Genomic DNA, 24,398 nt, shown 5'->3' on the forward strand with positions numbered 1-24,398 from the left:
GCCGCCGCCGCTGCCGCTGCCGTTGGATGGATTTCGCTGTGGTCTGAGCCACTTCAGTCTGGAGGCTGAGACCGAGAGAGTGAGATGAGAGAGAGCGACCACTGCAGATACGCCTGGTTTTATTTGTTCCACTCTTTTAAGGATAACTCACTCACGAACAAGCTCGCAGCTCGCAGGACTCCCGGTCACACTGTGAGGTAAGAGTCGAGTGTCCGTGTCCGTCTCTTGTGAACCGAACCACGGAGCGAAAAGTAGGACTGTAGCTTAAAAAACAAAGTGAGGAGCCGTGTACGTAACGGCACACACGGAAGGTAACCGTGAACACAAAGGATAAAGTTACTTTGTACGCAGACGGAGAAACGGCAGAGCAAGCCGTCTATGTATAGCCTCATATTTGTGTCTATTCATATACAGTGTGTGAGCTGTGTTGTGTTGTTGACTTGTGTTTTACTCCAGTTGTTCATTTATCTACGAAGCAGCAGGAAAACGGGACGATTTTGTGTCAAGTGTTAAGTTTCACGTTTAATTAACCTATTGCATATGTTACATGTATTTTTTTATACAAAAGATAATGATATTGTCAGTGCGTCATGTTATTGGTGGTGTTGATAGTGTGTGATTTGGGCTCGGGGGGCCAGATGGACTGGGTTTGCTTAGGAATATTTTTGAATGAAATGGTTTGGTGGAGTGCCTCCATGAAAACAGTGGGGGGCGATAAAAGCATCGTTGTCCAGCCGGTTGCGGGTGGCAGAGCCTTCATATGCTTGTTGCATTGTCCTGACTGTGAAGCCCAGAGTGTGGGGATTTTAATAAAAGCAGCAGTCACAGCAGAGCCTACACTCCACTCCGCTGTGCTGCTTGTTTGGGTGAACTTTGCCTGGTGCAGCGGGAGATTGTGTCCAGACAAAGGACAAGTTCCTCTCACATCAGAGTTGTTTTGATGCTCCATAAATAATATCCATCATAAGCTGCTTGTACACAGCGTGTGCTTTCTTCTTATTATTATTATTGTTATTCTCTGCGCTTGCATTCAGTAGACAGTGCATTGTTTACTCCAGTGAAAGGGTAAACAAGCCAAAATGTTGTTTGTCCTTCAGTACCATGTCCTCTGCTGTCTTCCTGCAGGAAGTTTATCCTTCACAATAACTAAAGCCCCAATAAAAGGACACAGAGAGGCCCAGTCCTCTGCTGCAGACACAACATCCAGGTTCTCTGGGGTGTACATCTAAGTTTCCATTGCTTAATTTCCAGTGGTCTGGATTTATATCCTTTTGGCTTCACAGCTCCTGTCTGAACAAATCAGCTGGAGCATTAAAATCAATAAGACCATTATATTTCACAGCCTTTTATGTCTGGGAAAGATTAGTTTTTCAGTGGGGCTGTGCTCACATAAGTAGGTACAGCCAGGGTGTTTTGAATTGGATTCAGAACATCCATGACCTAGTATAACATTTAATTTATTTTCCTTTAATGCACTCTTTGGCTGAAGTCCAGCATTCAGGGAGGCATTCCATTAACTGACCACTCTCCTGAATGAGTATAAAGACATGTGAAGTGATATGTGAAGAATATGCTTTTATTGTGCAAGCACACACAAAAAAAACAACCCAATTAATCTGATCATTGTCCTTATCATCGTGCAGCTGCTTCTATTAATTAACCTCTTTCCACATTATGCATATTTGCACACAATACTTAACCTATATTACCGTTCATTTGAAGTGGTTCACTTGTTTGCCGGCATAGAGATTTTTCTGTTGGAAGATTATGTTAGAAATGGAATAACAGGCGTTTTCCACATAGCTGAAAGATGGATTATATACAGGCTCTCTCCTTATGTGGAAGAAAATGAGACTGTTAAGGTGTCCTACTGCTAGAGGTAGGCCTACTCAGCAACCGCAATAATAACAATGCAAGGAAAAACGTTGCACTTATGTCTTGAATAGACATATGTAGCATTGTGCAATCGATCGAGTTCAGAGAGGGCCTCGTAGACGAAATGCCTTCTCATCTGTTTCTAAAAGCGATTTCTGAATGAGTAAATGACAATGGGGTAATTGAGCCGGATAGATATGTCTTTCAAAATAAAGTTATGTGCACAATGTATGCTCAGCTGAACAATAAGGCACCTGTCAGGTCTGGCAGAGAAACGGCGTCCTGTGACATGCCCGCAGGCCATATCCAGTTGTTATCTTTGCAGAGCTGTTAAGGATGTCTCCTGGCCTTGTGGGCTTGGAGACGCCCCACTAGAGTTACAGCCGTTGATGTGTTGTCTGTGACACAGAAATTAATTATGAAGATATTACCACACATGTATGGGGCTTTGTTTTAGAAATTGTCCAACAGTTATGGATGATACTGCACCCAACAGTCTCTGAAGCATCTTTCTTTTGAGCAAAATTATTGTACCAAGGTTTTTTAAATCTGACTGAAGCTGCTAAAACACCATTCCAATTGCCAGTGGGTGTCCCAATCATTGAAATTATGTGTTTGATGAAGTTTTAAAAAGTAAGGATAGCTACAACCAGTAAGGCTAATGGCTGGAATATTGTGAATTGTTGTGTTGCACTGGAAATGGTGCTTTTCTGGCAAGAACAGAGTAGATGAAGAGAAAAATTGCATGTTCATCCGGGTTGTACATTCTCACTGATATCGATTAGAGTCGAAGCCGTTTAAAAACCTGTGTGCAGTGCAGAGTCCTTTGACCTGGGAGTGAATGCTGATTATACAGATTTGTAAAACATCTGAAGAAAAAAATGACTAAAGGCTTAGACCACATTTGTAAAGTGGTATGCATTTCTCTTATTGTACCATGGAAGCATGCCAAACCATGTGGCACCCCTTACCAACAGATTCCACATGCCATGCATGTGATGGGGATCAGGAAACCTGGTCTGGTCTGTGCCAGCTGACCGGCCGGCTGTGCTGGCCGGCCAGGATTCACAATAGACTTCTCCAACCAAATCCTGTTGCTTCAAAACCAACCAACCAGCAGACAGGGATCACATGCTGCCCGCTTCTGTTGTGAGAGCCAGACTTTCTCTGGTCTTTTTTGTCAGCCTTTGTTTTGTTTGCAGTCTAGATTTATGGAAGGACTTAAGCCTACTCATCACTGTCAGGGAAAGCACAGATGTCGTCATTAGATCAATGTTTTTTTTAATGAATCGGTGCCCTGTTCCAATAAGGTTCTGTTTGTCAGGGATGTGTGTGGTTTACTGAGCAATGTGCATAATATGCTTCTTTGTCTGTCTACACACAAAGAAACATATTATTTGTCAGTGTACAGACAAAGAATGGAAATAACTCTCTCGTGCGATCCAAGTAATCACTTGGATCATGTATAACGTGGACAATCCCATAAATGCTCCTGAATTATTTGCTACATCAGTGCCAGCAATGGTTCGCATTAGTTTGGAATAAAAAAGTATCCATAAACCTTTCACATGTTTATCTGAGGAATGTTGAAGCACGGTTTATTAAAGGATCTTGCTCTCTCACTGCGTCAAGGTCAGCATGTTTGGCTCTTATCGGGTCTTTCATAATTTTTGTCTTAAGTGCTCAGTTTACAGCCTCTCATGTGTAATCAGTGTAATGGCATCAAGACCGCATGTTAGACAGTTCAGCAGCAGACGTTTTTCAAAATTCATCTCCGGGTCAGTGCGAATCTTAAAGAACAACAGGAAGATCCCTCTAGTCCGCCACGGCTCTGTGCTTTCGTTTGTTGTTCGATATGAGACGTTACAGCCTGTGGAGTGTTTCTCAAGGGTATGTGTGGACCATGGCCTCATGTGCCACGAGCATGTTTATTTAGCTGTGTCTAATAGATGTATCATGGGTTAATGTGACCTTCCCTCGGTTAAACCTTTGAGTAGATGCAGTTGATTTGACACAGAATGTTTTTGATCACATCGTTTAAAGGCCCTTGAAAAAGAAATGTCTCCGTTGTGTACATTTTAGGAGGAAAGCTGCAGTTTTTAACTTTTTCAAATATTTATCTTATTCAGAAATAAAATCAGCTAAAATAGCTGCCTCACCAGGCCCCCTCCCCTCCCTTTCTCCCTTTGCCTTTTACATATACGCTCTCTGCGCTTTAATTTACCACCCTCATGCCACTCAGGCAGCTGCTTGGCCGTCATACTGGCCACAAGCAGTGCCATGGCATGAGAGGAAGCTGCAGGATGGAGCAGATGGTATTATGACAAGTCAAATGTCGACTGCGCTGTTGCTGGTGATGACACTGTCAACCTCCGCTGACACACACCCAACTTTCTGAAGGGCCGAGGAAGAGGTGAGGCGTGGTGGCAGTGGGGAGGTTAAAGGTTTGAGACCTCTGATGACCGACTTTGCCATCACTGCTTGTTCGTTCGTTGCTGTATGTTTAATGGAAAAGACAAGTCATCTGATAACTTCAGCCAGAGCCATGGATGATATATGCTTCCCTTTATTCATGTTAGATCTGCTTCATAGTGCTTTGGCTGCACTGGAGACAATGAATAAGCTATGACATATTGCAGTACCTTTACACGTTAGATATTATAGATATTGTTGTTGCAAGTGGATCAACCCAGTCTTTTCGTGTTTAACACTGACCTTTGGAAACCCCACATAAAGTTTCATGCGACTGACAGATGGAGCTACATATAATCTTTACTGTATGGCTGTGGATTAGAGATGAAGCTCTGACAGTCAACACTGATGTTAATATGGGATATACTGTATTTTCATCCGAAAGAAAACCATCAACTCTGCATATCTGATCAAATGTAACGGTGAAACAGGTCAACTGTGTTTTTAAAGGAAGATTATGATCATCATAATTACTAAACATTGTGGAAAATCAACATTCTTGTTGATTATAGAGCAGCGCGTCAAAATGAAAGGCTTTGTACTGAATCTATTTGTCCTCACACAATGGCTTTATTTAAGCCTTTCATATCCTTTCACAACAAATTCTGCCCAGTGGACTGCGCGACAAATACCCCTGTCAGAGCTGTAAGCATGGTAGGATCATTCTTTGTTTCACTGAGTCAATAATTTAATGTCACTCTGGAAAACATCATTTTCATGCATTATGGATCTGCACTAGTCAAGCATGTAGGAAAATGTGTCTTGCCAAGATGAATTATGTCTGTACCTCCTATTCCCTTTGGGACTCATTAGTGTCCATATCAGGAATGTTGGTGAAAAGGCCATTGAAAGTTGCTGACTCTCCCTACATGTTTTGTCTACATGTCTGTCACTGGGCCATAATGGAGAGAATGAATGCTGGCCAATCATTAACTGGGCGGCCACTGAGACCACGGACCAGTCATGACCCGCGGGGTTAACTCAGCCTGCGTTCCCCTCAGCAGCCCCAGACAATCGAGACTACTGACCTCTGTGGTTGTCAACCTCCAATGGGAGATAAGAAGGGATTTGGTTTAATGCTGGTGTGCATACCTCCTTCCTACTGTAGCGAAAAATAAAGGGCTTGTCTGTATACAGCCAGATACAGAGTCTATATTGCATTCCATTGTGGGATTTGAAGACTCTCTCTCTTTCTGTATCTCTTTTCATTCATTGAATTGCACTTATGACAAGCAAGAGATAGCATACTTGGCTCCAATTTGAAGCCTCCAGATTCGTATAGTTGCCAGAGCCACGTCCGTTATAGGAAATAGGAAATTCACAGACGTCATAGGAACCAGGAACCAACTGTACAATACCAACTTCCACTCATGTTTACCCTGTTTTATTGTCAGTTTTCCTCTGAATGTGAACATAATTTACAAAATTGACATTATGTTCTAAGAAGACCTAAAACTAGAAACTGAGACCATTAACTTCAATCACTTGTCCATAAAAATGATAATAAATATGTCGTAAATCATGACAGTGTGGGGGGTTGTGGATGGTGCTGGCTGCACTGTGAGAATCACTTTCACACCATTCAGGCTCTGCTACTGAGTGAGAAGCTGCAGGTGATGATTGTCCATGCGTCCACCATGTCGTGAATCACTGACTACCTGACTGACGCGGTGGTGGGTGGTACTGGTACTGGTGCTATCTCCATTCCTGTTAACCTGATACACTGCTGAATTTCAGTATAACTCTGAGTTGTGCCACCTGCAGATTTTCTGTAATGACTCTGCAGTTGTTGGGTGTATGAGGGAGGGACAGGAGGAGGAGTACAGGACACTAGTTGATGATTTTGTGATTTTGTGGCATGGTCTGGACCAGAGAGATTGTCCAGTCATTGACTTCAGGAGGAAGCGCTGCAGCCTCTGTGCATCCTGAATGAAGATGTGGAGATGGTGGAGAACTACAGATACCTGGGAGTCAATATCTTCAGCAGACTGAACTGCATGGCTGTATACAAGAAGGGGTTGAGCCGACTCTATTTACTGAGGAAGCTGACATCCTTCAGTGTGTGCAGATGCTGGAAATGATCTATAAGCCTGTTGTTGCCAGCACTCTGTTCTTTGCGATACCAACACAGTGAATAAGCTGATTAGGAAAACGGGTGCCATCATCGGCTGCAAGCAAGAAACATTTGAAGCTGTGGTGGAGAGGAGGACACTGAACAAACTGTTGTCAATCATGGATAAGTCGGATCATCCTCTCCACCGCATACTGGACAGACAGTGGAGCACCTTTTCAAAAAGGCTCTGACAGCACTGCTGTCACAAGGACCGGTACAGAAAACAATTCTTGCCACATGCAATTAAAATGTTCAACACATCTGCTCTGTCTGACAGAGAGAAACCTGGACCGTCTGTCATGGCAATTTCTCCAATTTCTCTATTGATACTATCTGTCTGTCTGTCTCATTATATGTATGTATGTATGCAATAATAGCCATATCGGACTCCTCCAAAGCCATAGTAAACTAAAGGTGTTATTATAGAATCCAGACCAGTACTGTTCAAACTCACCTCATGCAAACATTTGTGCCCTTGACTGTCTAATCGGCCCGGGGTGAGCCAAGGAGCAAATAGCCATCGGATGAGTTGTTTTTAAAGCGTATAACTGCGCTGACTTGTTTCTGATAGAGGTTGATTGTAATTATCAAGTCAAATGGAGCAGAGCTGTGACAGATGTGCCATAAAGTGCGCAGCTTTATCGCTTGTGCATGTGTGTGTGCGTGTGTGTGTGTGTAAATGACAGAGTCATTGAGGCATTGCTATTACAAGTATCCTTCACTTAACCTCACCAGTGCACCGCAGTGCTTCTACACTGTTGTTGAGCATATGGGTCTGTTGAAATTCAGTTCAACCCACATGAACAGTGGGGTTGCTCCAGTAGATATTATAATGTATAATGTAAAACACATTTGTAAGTATTACATTGTATGTAGGAATACAAAATAGCTAAAAAAAAATGTAAGGGATATTTGTTCAGGCTGTTAGTGGCTGTTTGGTGTTTTTGATTTGTCCTCTCCTGCTTTGAGTGCAGCTCTGAAAAGGAATGTACATGTTTTCTGGGTATCGGCCCTTTTACAGGAAGGAAATTTCTCCTAATCAGCCCTTTATCAGTTGTGAGAAACTGTCTGTTTTGTTCGTTCTTTTCATGTTGCCAGCTCACTTGACATGAGACAAATTACAAAGTCCTGTCATGGTCTCTCGTCTGTCATTGTGTTGTTTTAAAAGCTCCGACTTAACATATTGGGAGGAGAAGGATATTGTTATGTTTCCTCTGGTCCACATTATAATGAGTTTAGTTTATTGAATATTTGAGGTTTATACCAAGAATCCCAAAACTGTGATCATTTTCAGTTTAAATGTTGTTTTTGTTTTTTTTATAGCGGTGCTCTGCAGTTGTTTTGATTGTGTTGCAGTCCGGAAAAATCTTTTGAAGTGTTGGGTAGAACCAGTCTGAGACACTGTAACATTCTTTCAATTCTTTCATTCTTTTGTGGATTCCTTTTCGGTCAGTATACAAGTTGAAATGCTATAACGCTTAAGTATCCTTGATATATACATATTTTTCCTTTTTATAGTTCAGTTAATTTTACACATTTGAATCATGCACGCCATTAAACCAGGGCATTGCTTTGTAACCTTGTTATCTACTTACTGAAGCACAAAAATACATGTACACAATGTTGCCTTTAGCCTATTCTTGTAACTTGCTGTTCCGTGGCTATTTTAGCCAAGCCTGAGATACTGGAGTTATTGGTGTGTGTGGGAATCACTTTTGCACAGAGTGGAAGGACAACCTAAAACGGAGAGAGGCTGAACTGTGCAGGCCTTGCACTCAGCCTGGCCTCTCCTTGTACATGGTGCTGCTGCAGCAGCAGCAGTATATAATGTGTTTAAAGAGACCCAGTTCAGCCAAGCAGAGCTTATTCAAAGCTAGAGGAGTTTTATTCCGTCTCTCCCCCCTTCTTTCTTTGCTGCATCATTTTGACTGTCCTTCCTTTTAATGCAATTTGTAAAGGCTGTTGACGTAGAATAATGATCCAGAGTGACAGTGGCCTGATTTTTTTTTTCTTTTCAGTTGCTTCTATAATCACAGTGGCTGCCAATGTGGGGGAGATCAACTGCTCCCCTCCTCCTCTCCGTTGAAGTGTATTGAAAGCTGCTGTGGACGTTTGGAGTTTAGCCACAGGGGTGGGACTCTGTGGCATCCAGAGCTAGAGGGGCAAAACATTTGACACTGATTGCTAGCCTTTATATGGGTTTACTGCCTTAAAAGAAGAAGAAGCAAAAGAAAGGATATTGCATAACACATTCAAGTAAACAGTGTCTCGGACACTATTTGAAGACCCTAACAAGAGGCCCGTTTAAGTAATTCATACAATGCCTAACGGTTTCACTGTGTATTCATTCATTGCTTACTTTCCCCAGGCTATGTTTACTGGAAGCCCGTGGAACCTCTCTGAAATGTAAACAGGACTGTTGGGCCACATACAGAGCAGCTCTGGGCTGCATTGGCTCTGACCAAAACACAATGAACACATTACTGCTGGATACATAGCCAGGTGCTGTATATCTGACCACAGGAGCAGCTGTATAATTACACAGTTCTCATCTGTCTCAAGGCAATCTCTGTTTAGGTGGGGAACACAAACACCAAAGGACAGAGGTCAAGCCTCCAACTTGTTGATTAACTGACTTTACACAGTAAAAGTTGCAAATGTGTTATCTTTCCCACAGTGATATTTTTATGGCTAAGCTTTTTTTTTTCAGGAAAATCATGCTAACCAGATTTCTCTGACTTTCCGTCCTCGATTAAAGAAGCAGTTTTTCATTAAAACGACTCTAAGCAAGGTTAGTGCAGAAAGCAAGTAATTATCAGGTGATTTAAACGCCTGTATACACACTTGCTCTCATTAGGTCACACACCATGATCCATTCTCTCAGGGAGTGACATTTGACATTTTCTTGGGGAGGGTAAAGAGAGAAATGAGTGTCAGTTAATTGTTTCCTGTCATTTTGTTTAATTTTCACTGAAAGGTCATCTAAGTCTGAGGATCTGGGGACTGTCTTACATTCCCCCAGACGTTGCTCAAACAAACCTGGTTTCATCTGTGCTGCTGTTTGTTGACTTCATGGATTGCTGCAGCACAATTTCCTGTGGGACCACACTTGGGTTTAGAGTGCATAATGTTATGGACCTGTGAACATTTTCTTATTATAGAAAACAGGGGTGTAGGGAAATATTGATACACTAAAGTATTGCATTATTTTATGGCAGAATTATTCTGTTGTATTTAAGCCTTTGAATACACAATTGACAGCAGGCTTTTGGTCATTTGTCTCTCCCTCTCTTTCCGCTCCTCTCACTAGACTAAAAGCCCTGGATATTTATATAACAGTGTTATTTTTAGTACTGTAGCTTTTCTTAAAATACTCCAATAGTGTTTGTGGGGGGAAATTGCAGCATATCACCTTGCTTTTAGTATCCCAATATTTTGCAATATGTCCTGTCTTTAGCCCTGTATGAGGATATGCATTGTATTTCCAGATTCTTTCAAATGCACTGCTCTAATAGACAATGGAAGGTTTAAGATTACACACCCTTAACCTTGAGCCTCTACTTGATGGAATTTTGCTCCAGGGCAATCATACTGGAAGATAGTCAGTGAGTTAACATGCATGTTAAAAGACTGATTTTAGTCGGACTAAGAACATAATTTGGTTAGTCCAACTAAAATCGAGCTAGTCTTAATCGGACTAACGAACCTGGATAATGCGATTCATAGTCAGATTACCCCTGCATTTATATGCTTAGTTGGACTGGATTTGTACTTGGTGTTCTGCTCATGCACCAAAATTTCGGGCTCGGCAAGCTGTCCGATTTCCTGTTTTAGTCAGACTATGGCCTGAGTTTGATTAAACTGTGCATGTAAACATACGGTGTAGTTGTTATTGATGTACTATTGCTGGGCATTGGGGGCTATACTCATGCTGAGAATTCAGTCCACCTAAATGAGAGACTTTCTGTTTGATCCGGCCAGGTTGGTGAACCCAAATACATGTTGTACAGCTTCCAGTGCCTGGTGTTCTCTATAAATACTGCCTTCTTGGTGACATTCTTTGGAGCCTGCTGCAGTTTAGAGATAAGGAATTGAGGTTAGAAATCTGAGCATATTTGGGATGACGGGGTAAAGTCTGGCCAGTTCTATGATTATGGACAGACACCTTCCTGCGCACTTTCTTTCATCATGTGCTTGATATATGCTTGAGCGTGGTGGCAGCACATTAAAGAATCCAACTCTTTTCATGTCATTCAGAATTGCATCAATATTAATGCCAAAGGGCTTCCATATGTATTCACCAAATCTCTCTGGAGGAAATGCTGTAATGTGCTGTACAGCTACATGTTTTTTATCCACCCCCCCTCGTCTATGCACTCTCCCCTCCCCCTGCCATAAGAGCACCTCATCAGATCGTTGGCCTCGATCAGTTCTGAAGGTCAAAGGTCTCTTGAGCACTGGGGGCCATCACGTCAGGTCCGATTAGTGCACTTGGCTCTTGGTGGAGGGAATGAATTTGTCCGCACTCATCTCCATGGACACTTTTCTCTATTAAGCATTCAGGAAGGGGGTTGGTAAGATCAGGGTGTAGTGAGGTATGAACAAGGATAGAGAGGAGACGTGAAGGCTAAAACGATCATCCGTCTCTTCCTCTTCTCAACACCTTTATGGATCATAAATGCAGTATGTCTGGCCATGTTTGGCACTCTTGGGGTACATTATGGTCAGGGTGGTGCTAGACTGGCTCCACCCATGACAGTTGACTGCATTGGCGACACAATGACGTCGCTCCCTTGTGACCGGTGTTTTTTTAACGCCTGCTTGTTGATACAAACAGCCACAAAGCAAGCAGGGAAAAAAGAGCTGCTTGATGACCTCCATTGTTGTCTGTCGTGTTGCGTTCAATGTTGTCGTTCATTGTCGTCGCACCGGTATAACGCCACGCTACGTATCTCACTGACGCGGCCATCAGTTGCAGCCCACACCCCGCCTACCAAGTAAAGTGCTAGTAGTGGCTATGACTGGCAGTAGAGCTAGGCTAGCATATTTTTGAGTATTCAACCTAATGCTTTAGTATACAATCAAATACAAATGTTATTAATCTGCACATGGAGACAAAAGCATACATGGGCATCTGTTCTTGTAACACTATGCATTTGTGTGTGTTTATACATAGGTGCACATGTGTGTATGGCTCACAGAGGGTGGTTAGACTTTGACACCCTCTTAGCCACCACACCTCCATTAAACACACCCACTGCATGCCATGCCAGCTGCAGCTGTTAGGCCTCAGTGCAAGAGATGTAGAAAATTCCTCTCACTCTGCAATTAGAGCCGCAGATTGCTGAATAGCACACATTGCAATGTCCTAAAATTGCACATGGTTGCCTTTCTACTACAAGAACACTGAGTAAATAGAAACTGATGAGAGCGAAACATGAATAAACCAGCCCCGTGCGGCTCAGAGTTGACAGATTGTGTTTTGTGCAAGCTGCTCCTTGTGATGTGCTGTTACCCTGGTTAAAGAAACTAAAGGGTGGAAAAAGGCCTCATTGATGGGGTGGGTTTCTCACGCCTGACTGAGAATGTTCGCTTTCCATCGAGTCAAGTGGTGTATTGTGATCTCAACCAAAGAAATGCAAATATATAGAACAGATGTACTATCTCCTTTTTTCCCCGTTTGTGGGCTGGAGTAATCCTTCACTCCGATGGAGATAGTGTTGGTTGCACTCTGGGTGCAAGACTAAAGTGTTAACAAGGAAAAAGCCATGTAGCCCTGGCACATGTAATGACTGCCCGCCTTTCATGGCCTTTTCTCAATAAGGCTCGATGCTCAGGAAAGATAAATGGGGGCTTTTGTGGCCTTTGCCAGAGGCAGAATTACACAATGATGGACACACACAGAGCAAGGTCTTTTCCAGAGAAAACGACTAAAAGCAGCATTTCTGCATTTCCCTTTCCTTTCTTTTTCACTCCTTCCTTCACTTTCCCCTGCCTTTCACTCTCCCTTGCTGCACAAGTCTTTTTCTCCTCCGTGAGAACTGGAACCTAGCTCCCATAATGTTTCCATAAACGTGCTGAGGGAATGGAAATAATTCAGATCATTTCCCACTGCCTCCCTCTATCAACTCTAGCCCTACAAGCGTTCTCTTTACAGGGCTATGGACAGTACTTAAGCCCGTTTCCTTTAATGATGCACAGTGTTTTACACGGCTCTGAGCACAAGAGTGCACATTAAGCATCTCATACACCCTGGATACTGACGCCTTAATATAGACTTCACCAGGCAATACCATGCTCTTTCACCACTTCTTTTTTTTAACCAAGAATGGCACAATGTGGAAATAATAAACTAAAAAACAGCAGTGTTTTATTCCCTTTTATTCATTTGTAAATCATCTTCCCAATAGACGACAGATGATAAAACCCTGCACATAGCTGACACCAGTGTTTGACAGCCTAATGTTGACGGCATGACCTAATAATATATGTGTATATATGTATATGTATGTATGTATGTATATGTATGTATGTGAATATATGTATGTGTGTATATATATGTATGTATATATGTATATATGTGTATATGTATATATATGACTAATAAGGACCAACTTTGGAGACCACACATGCCTTATAGTGAAGTAGTTATTGTATTGACGAAAACTAGATTTAAGTATGTAAACAATGATAAAAAGTGTGTGAAGTGTATGGATGTTTTAACATGCATTGTAGGTGTAGAAATTGCAAAGGAAGTTAAGGGCAGCCTTATTCTTGTGCAGCACTTGAAGGGTTTAACAGTTCATCCTGACAAAATTCCTGAATAATATGATTTTTTAAACATCTCTAATGATGACCTCTAGTGCTCTTTATCTGCGTTGTACAGCTGTGTGACCGATGTGTTGTTTGCTCACACGCCGTCTCTCTCTCCTTCGAACATGTTGACCCATAGCCAGTGGGCTATTTAAACATTTGTTACATGTCTACCGTCCTCTGACACCATCCTTAGCCCTGTCGCTCTGTCGCTCAACTTTCCTTTTGCCTCATGATCAGATTCCACTTCTCTGTGAGGAGACTGCTGCACAGAGCAGACACTTGCAGTTTGTAACTGCAGCGTCACTCTAAATATTGATCGCTTGCTTTTTTGCAGTGTATTTTTCTCTCTCTAGTGAACATGGTATTATACCTGATGTTTTTTTAAAGCATATTTGACGGAACACAATGTAATAGCAGTAACACCTTTTCTCTATAAAAGAGGAAATAACAATCGCATGCTGGAGTCAGCTCACATTTTTTCTGTCACAATGTCCCTCTATGTGCTCTGATTGTTCCGTTTCGCGACCGTTGATTGTGCCACAAAATGCAAATGCAAATGCAAATCGGTCTGGCAATACCAGACGAAGGACACACTAGCCCAGGCTTGCAGAGAACTTAGTATTGTTTTCCTTTTGCGGTATAACCCATCACCCCTTGTTATTCAGGGTCTCTCCATCATTTTACTGCTTAGTATAGCCATTTTCTTTCCCTTTTCCCCATGTTGCTCTTGGCATATTGTTGTTTTAACTGTCAAGTTGTGGCTGTCTGGGGTTTTACATGTACATGTTGGTTGTTGCCTACATCTGCAGACCATCCTGCCAGGAATGGGCGATCTCTCATGTGGATGGCTGCTCTGGGAGCATATGTTTTTGATGCCACTTGAAGCTTTGAAAGTGACTCCTTAAAAGAGATGCCAGCTGCATGACAAACCCGGGCTGCCCAGTTCTCAGGAATTCTTCAAGAGCCTTTTCTCTCTAAGCTTGTTCATGGTCTTTGGAGAATAAGGGTTTTCACTTAATCAGACTGTTCCCTTTGGAGAATTTCATTAATTACAGGAGGAAGTTGCAGCTCTGGTACTTTTCTGGATAGTCACAGGACTTCACTTCAAAAAAATTCTTGTTGTTGTCATTGCTATTTTGGTATCTATGTTCTACAACATTTTCCCTTAAGTCTCTGACTGACTTTAAGCTCATTATGGATAATCAATATGTCAGCAGGTTCTGGATGTCACCCTTGTTACACTGCTACTGTGTTTGTCAATGTTGTTCTTCAGTTCAGCAGCCAGCTGTTGTGCAAGTATATGGCACTGGCAACTTTGCCCATGCTGCTGTTGGCAAGATACTTTCCAGTGTCAACTTTCTTTTCCTTCCTGACTGCCGACTGCAGCTGCACACATCTGTAGAGTAACACCCTTGATCTGGCGTGTAGTGCACTCTACCCTGACAAACTTCCAATGAAAAACAGCTCTCTGGCCAGCGATTATTATTAAGATGCTAATTTTAACTTGCGCAGCCGTCGGAAACCCCTTATTATTACGTGTCCCATGGATGAAACGCGTCATCTGTGACTCACTCAAATGTGCCGAGCCGGAACTATTGGTGTCTGCCAACTTTTGCCAAAGTATAGCCTGTAGGCTGTGGTGACAATGTTGGTGCTCTGGGTTTGTACAGATCATAATCATATGTTCCTGTGTAATGAATGAGCATGTACAAAATATAAACAAGGTTTGGACCAGAACTAACTGCCGAAATGATCCTCTGTGTGTCAGGGTCATTGTTCAAGTGTTCAAAAATCAATCTACTATTTTGCTCTGCAGTGGGAACAGAACAACATTGTGGGCTTGGCCCTTACCAGTTGATCTGTCTTTAGGGAAGGACCATAACCAGATAGCAGTTTGTTGAATTATCCCAATTTATAAATTAATAAAAATTAAAATCACATGTTTGTGCTTCAGTTGTTTTTCTCATGATGCCATTTTTATCCCCTTGGTGGAGAGATTGTAAAGGACTGCTCTTAAATCATGTGGTTCATGTTGTCATTATAAAAAATATTGTTTTGCTTTGTTTCACTTGAACCTCGGCGACGGCCTGTGTTCGCTGTGTGTCTCTCTGCTTTCCGTCCCTCAACTCTCTGTCTTTGTTATTAAGGGCGGTCTGCTGTCACACAAGACTGTCATATGTAGAAAGAGTTGCCTAGCAACAACATAGAGGGATGCAAAGCCACTGTTTACTCTCCACCCCCTCACCTCATGTACCCACTACCCCTTTCTCTCACACTCCCTTCCACTGACAGAGAAATCGAGTGGCATTGGAGGAGAGTGGAGGCAGCACAGCCTCCTGTGCTCTGATGAATTCAGACAACAGATACCGAACAAACTGAGAGGAGTGGAGAAGGTGCAGAGGGAGAGGGAGAGGGGCGGGTGACATTCAGAGATGCTGTTTCTGCCTGTTGCCTGCCAGCTGCTCTTCCTCCCTTCCTCTCTGCAGGAGGAGAAACAGGCCATTTCCCTTAACAGCTCCTCTCCCACTCTGCATAACTAAGGAGAAACTTGTCCTACCACAGCATGCTGTTATCAGCAGGACTAAAAATACTGGACAGCAAATGTATCACATGCCTGGCTATCATCACACCTTCCTGAAAGAGGGCTCAATCCAAGCGGATCCAGGTGCCTTTAATTCACTCTTGATTATTCAACGTCCCCTGCTGGAAGCAATAAGACAAAAGGCCTTTGTTCCTAACCACATTATGCTGTTTTAACTTGTTTAGCACTGCAATTACACAGCAAGGCTGAATGACTTCCTTACAGAGTTTAGTTGTTAAGTTGACTGCAGATAGACATAAGTTTGTTTTTTCTTCCGTGAAAATTCTGAATGTTCTAACGCCCCAAGTAAAACTGTCTTCAGACATTCTCCGCAATATGGCAGACGCAGTAGGACGTTGTCTAGGTGAGATGCATTCACAACAGCAGGAGGATCCAGGCGAGCAGGGGGGTGGAGCCTAGCTCAAGCATGCAGAAAGCAGGGCACTCGTCTGTTCACACTCACTGGATACAGTATTTTTTTTCTTCTGCTGCGTTTTAACATGAGCTCATTTGGACAATAACCTGGGATCATATTAGTGAGACAAATCTCCAGAGCGACTTCCGTGGACATTTGCATGAACACATACAATCCCTCCACACAATTCTTGGAATTATGTGCATGTCTGAAAGCAGCTTACAATAAAATTAGCAGGTGTACCCAGGATTTTTAGACCTGGGTGTAACTACTGATGGTTAACACATTCCCATTGCCAGTGGTTGTTCTGCCCTGTGTTGTTTTCTTTTCTCTCCTGCGTCACCCGTGTGCGACGTCATTGATGCGTCAAAAATGAAATGAGTCACATGAAGAAAAAAACAACTCCAAAGTTCTCGGTGATAAATTCATAGTGGTTGATATTTTGCACCTCTCTTAGACTCAGTATTTTAGGTGATCCATTCCATTGTATGTCAAAGTTTTAAAAAGTAAGGATTGCTGCCAACATTAATGTTAATTGCTATGCCAACATCTGACATGGAACAGAATAAATGCGGATTAAACCCATTCCTACACGTGAAAAACCTGTCAAACCCCAGATTAGATGCCTATTTTGACCAGTGCGTATAGGGTTACACTGTATTTTGATGAAACTGGATGACTGTGTTTTATTAGGCGTATTTAAAATAGCTTCAAATTCATCTCATCTTAAGCAGAATGTTTTGCACAATCATAATTCAATGAATTGTTCAAGGTTGTAGGAAATGAACTTCTTTACCTTTTGTTCGTAAGAGTTGGAGGACAACATACCCCATGAATTCTTATGGGAGGAGAAATTACTCTCTCAAGTCTGCTAAACATAAATCTTTACCTGCAGAAGATGCTTACAGTAGCATAAACATTGAGAGCAGGGTTAAAACTCGTATAAAGCATGCAGCATCCAACTCCAGTATAAAGTGTAATCTGTAGAAGTTAAGGAAGAATTGCGATAGGGAATTAAAAGGAAATTTTAAAAACTTAATCAACAGAAACTTTGAGTCCCTATCTTCTATCTGTTCTCCCCAAGCCTCATAAGTTCACTGTATGTCTTTAATGAGTTCAAACTCTCACAGCTGTGGAATATGTTTTTTTTTCTCTTTTAAGTGTTGGTGAGTGTCGGTCGTCTTTATGTTTATCCGCTGTGTAATCACTACCCTCGGTATGTAAACTACCCATCAGGCCCGCTCGTCCATGAGCAAATGAGTAGTGTTTGTAGCATAGTGTGTTTCTTCACAGGCCCTGCTGCACATGTGTGTAGGTTGATGAATAGTTTGTCTGTTTGCTGGGATGCAGCGACAAGAACAGCTAAGTGTTGCCTCCTGGGGCTTCCCACTCTTCAAATAAAACTCTTTCCTTCCCCTCAACTCAAATCAAAGCTGAGAACCTGTGAGCAGAGGCTGGATCAAAGCAGGCTGTGGCACAAAGACCTGCACTTGCTGCCATTCATTCAGCTTGATTAAAGTCTGTCATTTCCTGCTATTAACATGCTCCTACCTCCAACCAGAAACAGACAGGGCAAAGTAGTCATCAGGAAGTGGTTAGAACGGCACTGTTGTAGAGTTTTTCCTAATTAAGCTGCCTGAAACTCAATTATGTTGCACAGTGCACAAGGTAAAATATGTCATCATAACGCAATTACCTGACTGAGTCTTAATTTAGCTTTTATGTGTCCAAAGAGGACTAACCTCTTCAGAAATAACATCTTTAACATATATGGCTACCTGGTAGTTGAGCAGCGTAATAGCAGTTTCTGTTTTTAGGGGCTAAAAGTGGCTCAGAGGGGCCTAAGTGAGGACTTTCAGACCATAAACTTTCTCATTCACTGCGTGCTTCACTAGCTGCAGGTTAAAGCCATGACACACCAGGATGATCCCATTTTTTTTTTATTTAAACTTTATTTAACCAAAAAGTGCCTTGAGATAGAAATCTCTTTTATGAACAAGACAACTTGCCAGTTACAGTTCAGTGAAAATAATACACAACACATGCAATATGAGCAGAGGATTTGGAATACAGCAATAGACTAATGAAGGAAACTGTCAGTACAGTCCAGTCAGTACAGCTGTGGTTCAAAAGTGCTCAAAAGTTGTCATTGGCTGTTCATCAAAGCAGGTTTTTTTTCAAATGTTGAATGACTTCACATCTACGTCTTAACGCACAAGACGTAGGGTGTGTGACTTCTTAATAGACTGCTGACTTATTACCACATGCATTTGAGTGGTCAGTTTGTTGTCGGCTGCAGTGTGCTACATCCAAAGATGTGAAGTAGAACATCAGTTTGTCTGTGTTTGGGCTATGACATTGGTTTTTGTGTAAGCCCTTCAGTGCACAGCTGTTTGATGTGAAGCACTGGAGAGTAGAACCCTGCAGAGATGAATTCCTTTTCTTCATACATTTTCCTCCCTCACTTTGAGGACTATCACAGCCTCTCCCCTTCATCCTGTTTTGTTTCCCCTGGCTCTGCCGAAGGAAAACATTATCCAGGCTCAACATATGGCATGTGGATTTAGGGATTCTTGGTCCTGAGATCCATAAATCCAGTTTTGATATCTATGCATTTTGTGGTTTTAAGTGCCAAAAAATATCTCCGTATAGTTTCGCATCTCCTCTTTCACACTTCTCTCTGGAGTCTGTAAAGTAAAAACAAGTTTTTGTGTCAGTCTCTGAGTCAGAGTCAAACACAGCTTAGCCTGGTTTTGCTGGATCATCGTGTGGCATCAGGGTGGCTTGTTGTGGGGTGGCAATGTCTAGGTCAAATGTAGAAGTGGTTGAGCCCAGTATCCCCTCCCTCCAGCTTTTGATTGGCTTCTCGACTCTCTGGAAAGGAAACGGTACAGTGCTGGACTTTAAACTAAATACTTGCAGAAACAAAACGTTTGGCAGAAGTCTACTACCAACTGAACATAACAACAAAAAAATAGGTTGGATGTTGGTTGATGGTGGACAATACTATGTGTATGGTTGAAGGCACTGACTTTTTTGGACATGACAAAATTCTAAACGTTCCTGATGCCTCATTGTTGGCCCCATTTTTCCTTTTCCTTTTGCGTTAATTTCTCAAAGGACTTTCACAGACCTGCTTTATAATCCAGAAAGACATGAACATCTCGCTTTCTACAATATGGAATTTGTATAAGCTGTTACTTGCTCTGTTTGCCTGACAGCCTTTTGTACCAGGCTGTAGATTCTAATACAGATAAGTGAATTCATTTTTTTCCCCCTTGCTCAACATGTCAGCCATCCCAAGGAACTTAAGAAGGTCACATGCTTGACTAGGGCATCTTTTCCAAGCCACAATAGCGTTCCCCCTGTCTTTTTTTCCTTGTCCTTCCTGTCAGCCAGAGAACGTCCGAATGTCATGGTCCTTGCCCTCCCCCCAAACCACCAACACCCCAACACCCCCTGTCCCCTCACCCAGCCCAGCCACCCACTTTCCCTTACATATGCTAATGTGCATTCTCATTCAGCTGTTGGTGGCTTTGTCACGGGGGAGGGAGAGGGTTGTGTGCATTAAGAGGCAGCTGTATGCATTTTACTAAATTGACTCCCCACTGGCTTCCAGACTAGTCCTTATTTCACTCTCTACTTCTTCTCCGTCTTTCTCAATTCTTCTCTTCAAACTAGCTGCTGGACAACCAAGCAGAAGGAAGAGCTGTGGCATTGTTTTTTTTATTTATTTTTCAGGCTTTCTGCTAGTAAGTCTGGTGGATTTCTCTCTCCCCTGTGTGTTCATTGGTGGCTTGTACTCAACAAGTGGCTGATGGATTTAATGCACTTGGATAGCATCTCCACAGTGGCTCACAGGGCTTTGTGTCCACTGCTCTTAGGATTTATGATTCTGATGAAGAAGGACTTTCTTAATCAGGCAAGTACGGCAACTGTTGGGCTGTCATGTAATGACATAATTTGAAAAAAAGTTTAATGGCTATCTTCCACACCGAGGGTTTTCTTGTGTTAATGTGCAGAATAAGCATTTTTGCAGATAATGTTAAGCATAAGTGGTCTTGCCTGTGTTGTGTACCAGAGGTGAAATTTGTCACTGTGAGATTCTGGCATGTGTAGCATAAAAATATCTACCAAAGTAAATAAATGAGTGACTCGTGTGCTCACTCCTGTCCCTACAGTTGTCTTCCTTACTCTGTCAGCTGCTGAGCTCCATCTGTTGCCTAAAAGACCACATTGTCTCTTGAAAGCCACATTTCAGTCACTACAACCAAGCCAAGTGTGAAAAGACAACAACATGAGCACCTCAGGAGTAAGAGCAGAGCGACATGGTCCCTGGTATTGACAGTCAGCCTGTATAACCTCTGCTCCCTGAATGATGTGTGTGAATTTGTTTTAACCAGTGTGTTGACTCTCAGACTTAACAGTGCCACATACTTACCTACTTCTCTCCTCTGCATCTCAGCGATAATGTGACAATGTGCACTTTGAAAGCAGCAGAGGAACAGAGGCTTGGCCCATCTCATAGCTCTCAATCTGAACATCTCGCAACTCTTTTCATGACTTACCTTTTGTGAGATGAAAACATTCTTGTCAACATTCTTCTCACCACTCCTCTCCTCCTCTCCTTGTGTACCTCTTGTCCTTTTGAGAGAGTCCACTCTGGTGACAGGCTGCCGTTGGTACGGAGGTAGCCTGGTAAGCAGCATGCTACTGAGAAGAGGCTTGGGGGGTTATGTGCTGATGGAAATAGGTGGTGGTTTATTCTGGAGGCCTGCTGGGCCACATCAACCCTGCTTGTCCCTTTTTATTTCTCCCCATAACAGCAAAGGCTGGTGTGGCTAGGCCCACTTTCAGGGGGGGGGGACAGATGGTCCCTTTTGGATAAGTGCCATACCACAGTGCTCTCTCTTCACGGGACTCCACTGGAGCAGCCAAGAACAAACACGCTCTCCTTCTGTTGGAAACATGCAGGAGCTTCAATAGGCTCTGGGAGTGACACTTAAAACTATGCACATGGATCCTCGGAGTGATACTAATGCAGGTTTTAACACAATTATAAATCACATTAATCAAATGATGGCATTGGAAAGTCACATTTTTAGGAACATGGTGTTCCATTAGTTGTATTAGTTAGTGTTCATTAATCTTGTGTAAGAATGGGGGACTCTAGTATATACTGCCAGGCTTACAACTTTGTTTAAATCTTTTAACTTGGTGCATTGACTGTTTTTCATGGCACTTGTCCTTTTGTTCTCATGTGAATAAACAGGGGAATGTATGTTGTTCTGTCTATTTTAATTCTCAGATCACCCTGAAACAACGAAAGGACAATAGTAGTGTGCTGCCCAGCAGGCACTGGGCAAATAGCCAGCTGGCAAAGCAACAGGGAAGTATACTCCCAGTTTCAGTAGAGCCAGGAGGAGGTCTGCCTCTCTCTGACACTACCTTACAGCTGACCATTACCTCTTCAGAGACGTTTTATATGACACTCAGTCCAACTTCAGAACTGGGGCTCTTTTTTTTTCATCACATAGCTTCACAATAAAGCTTAGCACCTCACCATGTCAGTTCATTTACATGATGGCAGACAGAATTAATTATTGCGGTAGAGGCCGTTTGGATGTGGCGTCTTTTGCATGCACTAATACTTTATTTTCTACGGAGCATTATTTTAATGGACGGTAGAGAGACACAAAATGGCACTCAACATTTTGCCAACTGGCTGCCAGCTAAAGTCGTTTTAGTTTATTTACATACACAGCTATAAAATATGCTGTGATGCTTCACAACGCAATCAGTTGCTTTCAAAGCCCCAACTGATGTTTCCAGAGAAACAGGGATGAAAGATATGTGCAGTCATGTTGCATGGATCAGTACACTCATAATTGGATTTACCTCCATTTCCCCTTCCTTTTAGTTCACTGGCATCTCTACACAATCATGGCATTTGAAACCATTCCATTTTCTGGCAAATCCTTTTCCTTTGTTTTCTTTGTAAAAACAACATGTGGTTCATATTATAGGATGTGAATTGAACGGGGAATGAATAGAATTTCCCATGTACTTATTGTTCTACTTCTACTGTTACTAGTACTTACTGTTTCCTGATTAAGTTAACTGGAGTCTGATGCCTCTATGCTTTAGATTGAGCTATAGCAAGCACATTCCAGATGAGCTACTGCTTGCAGACTCTGGTTTGCACTGGACAAGGAAAACAGACTCGCGTTCAGCTGTTTGTAAGATAAGGCAACGGCTCAGGATAATGACCAGTCCAAACCACAAAGTCCACAGCAAAACAAACATCAATCCTTTGTTTAATTTATGCATGAGGGCATAACTGTTGACAGATGAGGTATGGTGAGATGACTGCTGGAGAAATCAAGCCTAGTTAGTACTGCAGCTATGGGAACAAATATCAGGCTGTGCAGCTCATAGGGTATCTCCAAAGCGTTTTGGATTCCAGCTGTTGTTTCTTATATTTAAAGACACTTCTAACGGCTTAAGTCACTCATTCTGGTATGAAGCAACTTCCTTTTTTGCAGAGATTGCTGTCTGGTCTGCTTAACCCGGTGGAGAAACGGGTGAATCTATAGATCACAATGAAGACAGAGAATACAGAATTTCATCTGAAAAAGTTCTCCTGCGAGAAGTTAGACTCCTGCAAACACTGGCATGCTTGTTTGACCGAGGCTGTGCTCTGAATAAGTCTGCACCTGGGGCACTGATTGGGCATTAGTGAATATGGGCATTCCCCACAGTGCATTGTGAGGCCCATCGCTGGGGGAATAATGAGGCAGAAAGCTTGTACTCTGTACTGTCTGACCTCCTTTTTATCTCTTACGAATTGTTCTTCTGCTGTTGGGTCAACTCAGTTCTGTGTGCGCTGAGATGTAAACAGAAAGCCTCTAATCGCATCTTGCTCCTGCAGAAGCAGCCTCAGCTCAGCCCCTCTCTTTTTGTGCAAGCGCACACACACACACACGCACACAATTTGTGTGTTTATTTGAGCATGTGATTGTGGGCATTGTCAGGTAAATTGGATCATGTCAAGATGGTCAGTGGTGGTCACATGACACCCATATGCTTCCAGGGGGCAAGATTTTGAGTTTACAATGCACAGGCTGAAATGAGCTTACAGATGAGTTTAAAAAGCAGAAGCAACACCAGCTGTTTGAAAATGTTTTTCGTGTTGCATGTTTTAAATGTTGCTTTTGGGGTGAAATTGTTTCACAAGATTGATAAGCTCAAGGCAAGTTCCACTAAAAAGTGTTTTTATATTGAAAAATATAAACAAATATCAGCTAGCTTAAGATTCGAAGTACTGATAAAGTACAGCAGTATTGCATTTAAAGAACTGGAACCTGAATCATAGCTGAAATAGAAAATACATACATGTGCCAAACTGCTGCATTTGAAATACACTTCTTATATAATTAAATTAATGATATTGAGCATACTTACTTGGGCTGCTTTTGATTATAATAAATAGATTTTTTTTGAACATGATAATTAGCTTTGCAACACTGTTAATGAAAAGGGTCACTTGCTTTTGGCACATAGTCATAATAGCTGGCACATTCTCAACAATCATGCACAACATGCTTCACTTCTATCCCACTTTTTTTGATTCCAAACACATTAGCTACATTATCCACACTCCTCATTTTCATTTTAAAACAAATCTGTTTTAGTAACACCTGCCATCCACTCTACCCCGGAGTTTTGGAGCACCGAAAGCAGAGACCTTTGAAAGTACTGCCATGGATTTTTTAAACTAAAATAGAGCCAGCAGCCTTTTCATTTAAAACACAAAACCATAGTAATGTGGATTTAGCGATCTTGCCCTTTTTGTTGCTATAAAGTTGTGCCAGGGTGGCAACAATATTTGCCATTTTGTTAGTTTAGTGCATCTGTAGCTGGTGCATCTATTCATTTCAGAATTCATAAGTGTTTTTTTCTTTGGCCTCATAAGGGCAGACCTCTGTTCACACCATGTTCAACACCCAAATATGATTTCAAATTGAATAGACCAGAGCTCAAAATGGCAGAAAGTGATTCTCCAGATGGAAAGAGTGGGATACAGGGTCGCAAGTGGGCTAATGTGGCTGAAGTTGAAGATGATC

General features: G+C 42.2%; 1 protein-coding gene and 1 long non-coding RNA gene across 8 annotated transcripts in view; one reads left to right on the top strand and one right to left on the bottom strand.

Annotated features, from left to right (window-relative positions):
• Positions 1 to 24,398, top strand: part of LOC131473684 (signal-induced proliferation-associated 1-like protein 2) — an 80,704-nt gene continuing 56,306 nt past the window's right edge. For 5 of the 7 annotated variants that reach the window (XM_058651122.1, XM_058651124.1, XM_058651125.1 and 2 more), the window contains exon 1: positions 2 to 197. The gene's annotated coding sequence lies outside the window, so the exon portion shown is untranslated. Of the gene's footprint in view, positions 198 to 19,829; positions 20,025 to 24,398 lie in introns of those variants that run through there. The other 2 variants (XM_058651128.1, XM_058651123.1) reach the window with 2 other exon arrangements.
• LOC131473685 (uncharacterized) lies at positions 18,887 to 21,539 on the bottom strand. The gene is made up of 2 exons (XR_009242217.1): positions 20,841 to 21,539; positions 18,887 to 19,146 (listed from the first exon to the last, which is right to left on the bottom strand). It is a non-coding gene; the product is annotated as an uncharacterized LOC131473685 (long non-coding RNA).

This window comes from Solea solea, chromosome 15 (genome assembly GCF_958295425.1).
Source record: "Solea solea chromosome 15, fSolSol10.1, whole genome shotgun sequence".
NCBI lineage: Eukaryota > Metazoa > Chordata > Actinopteri > Pleuronectiformes > Soleidae > Solea > Solea solea.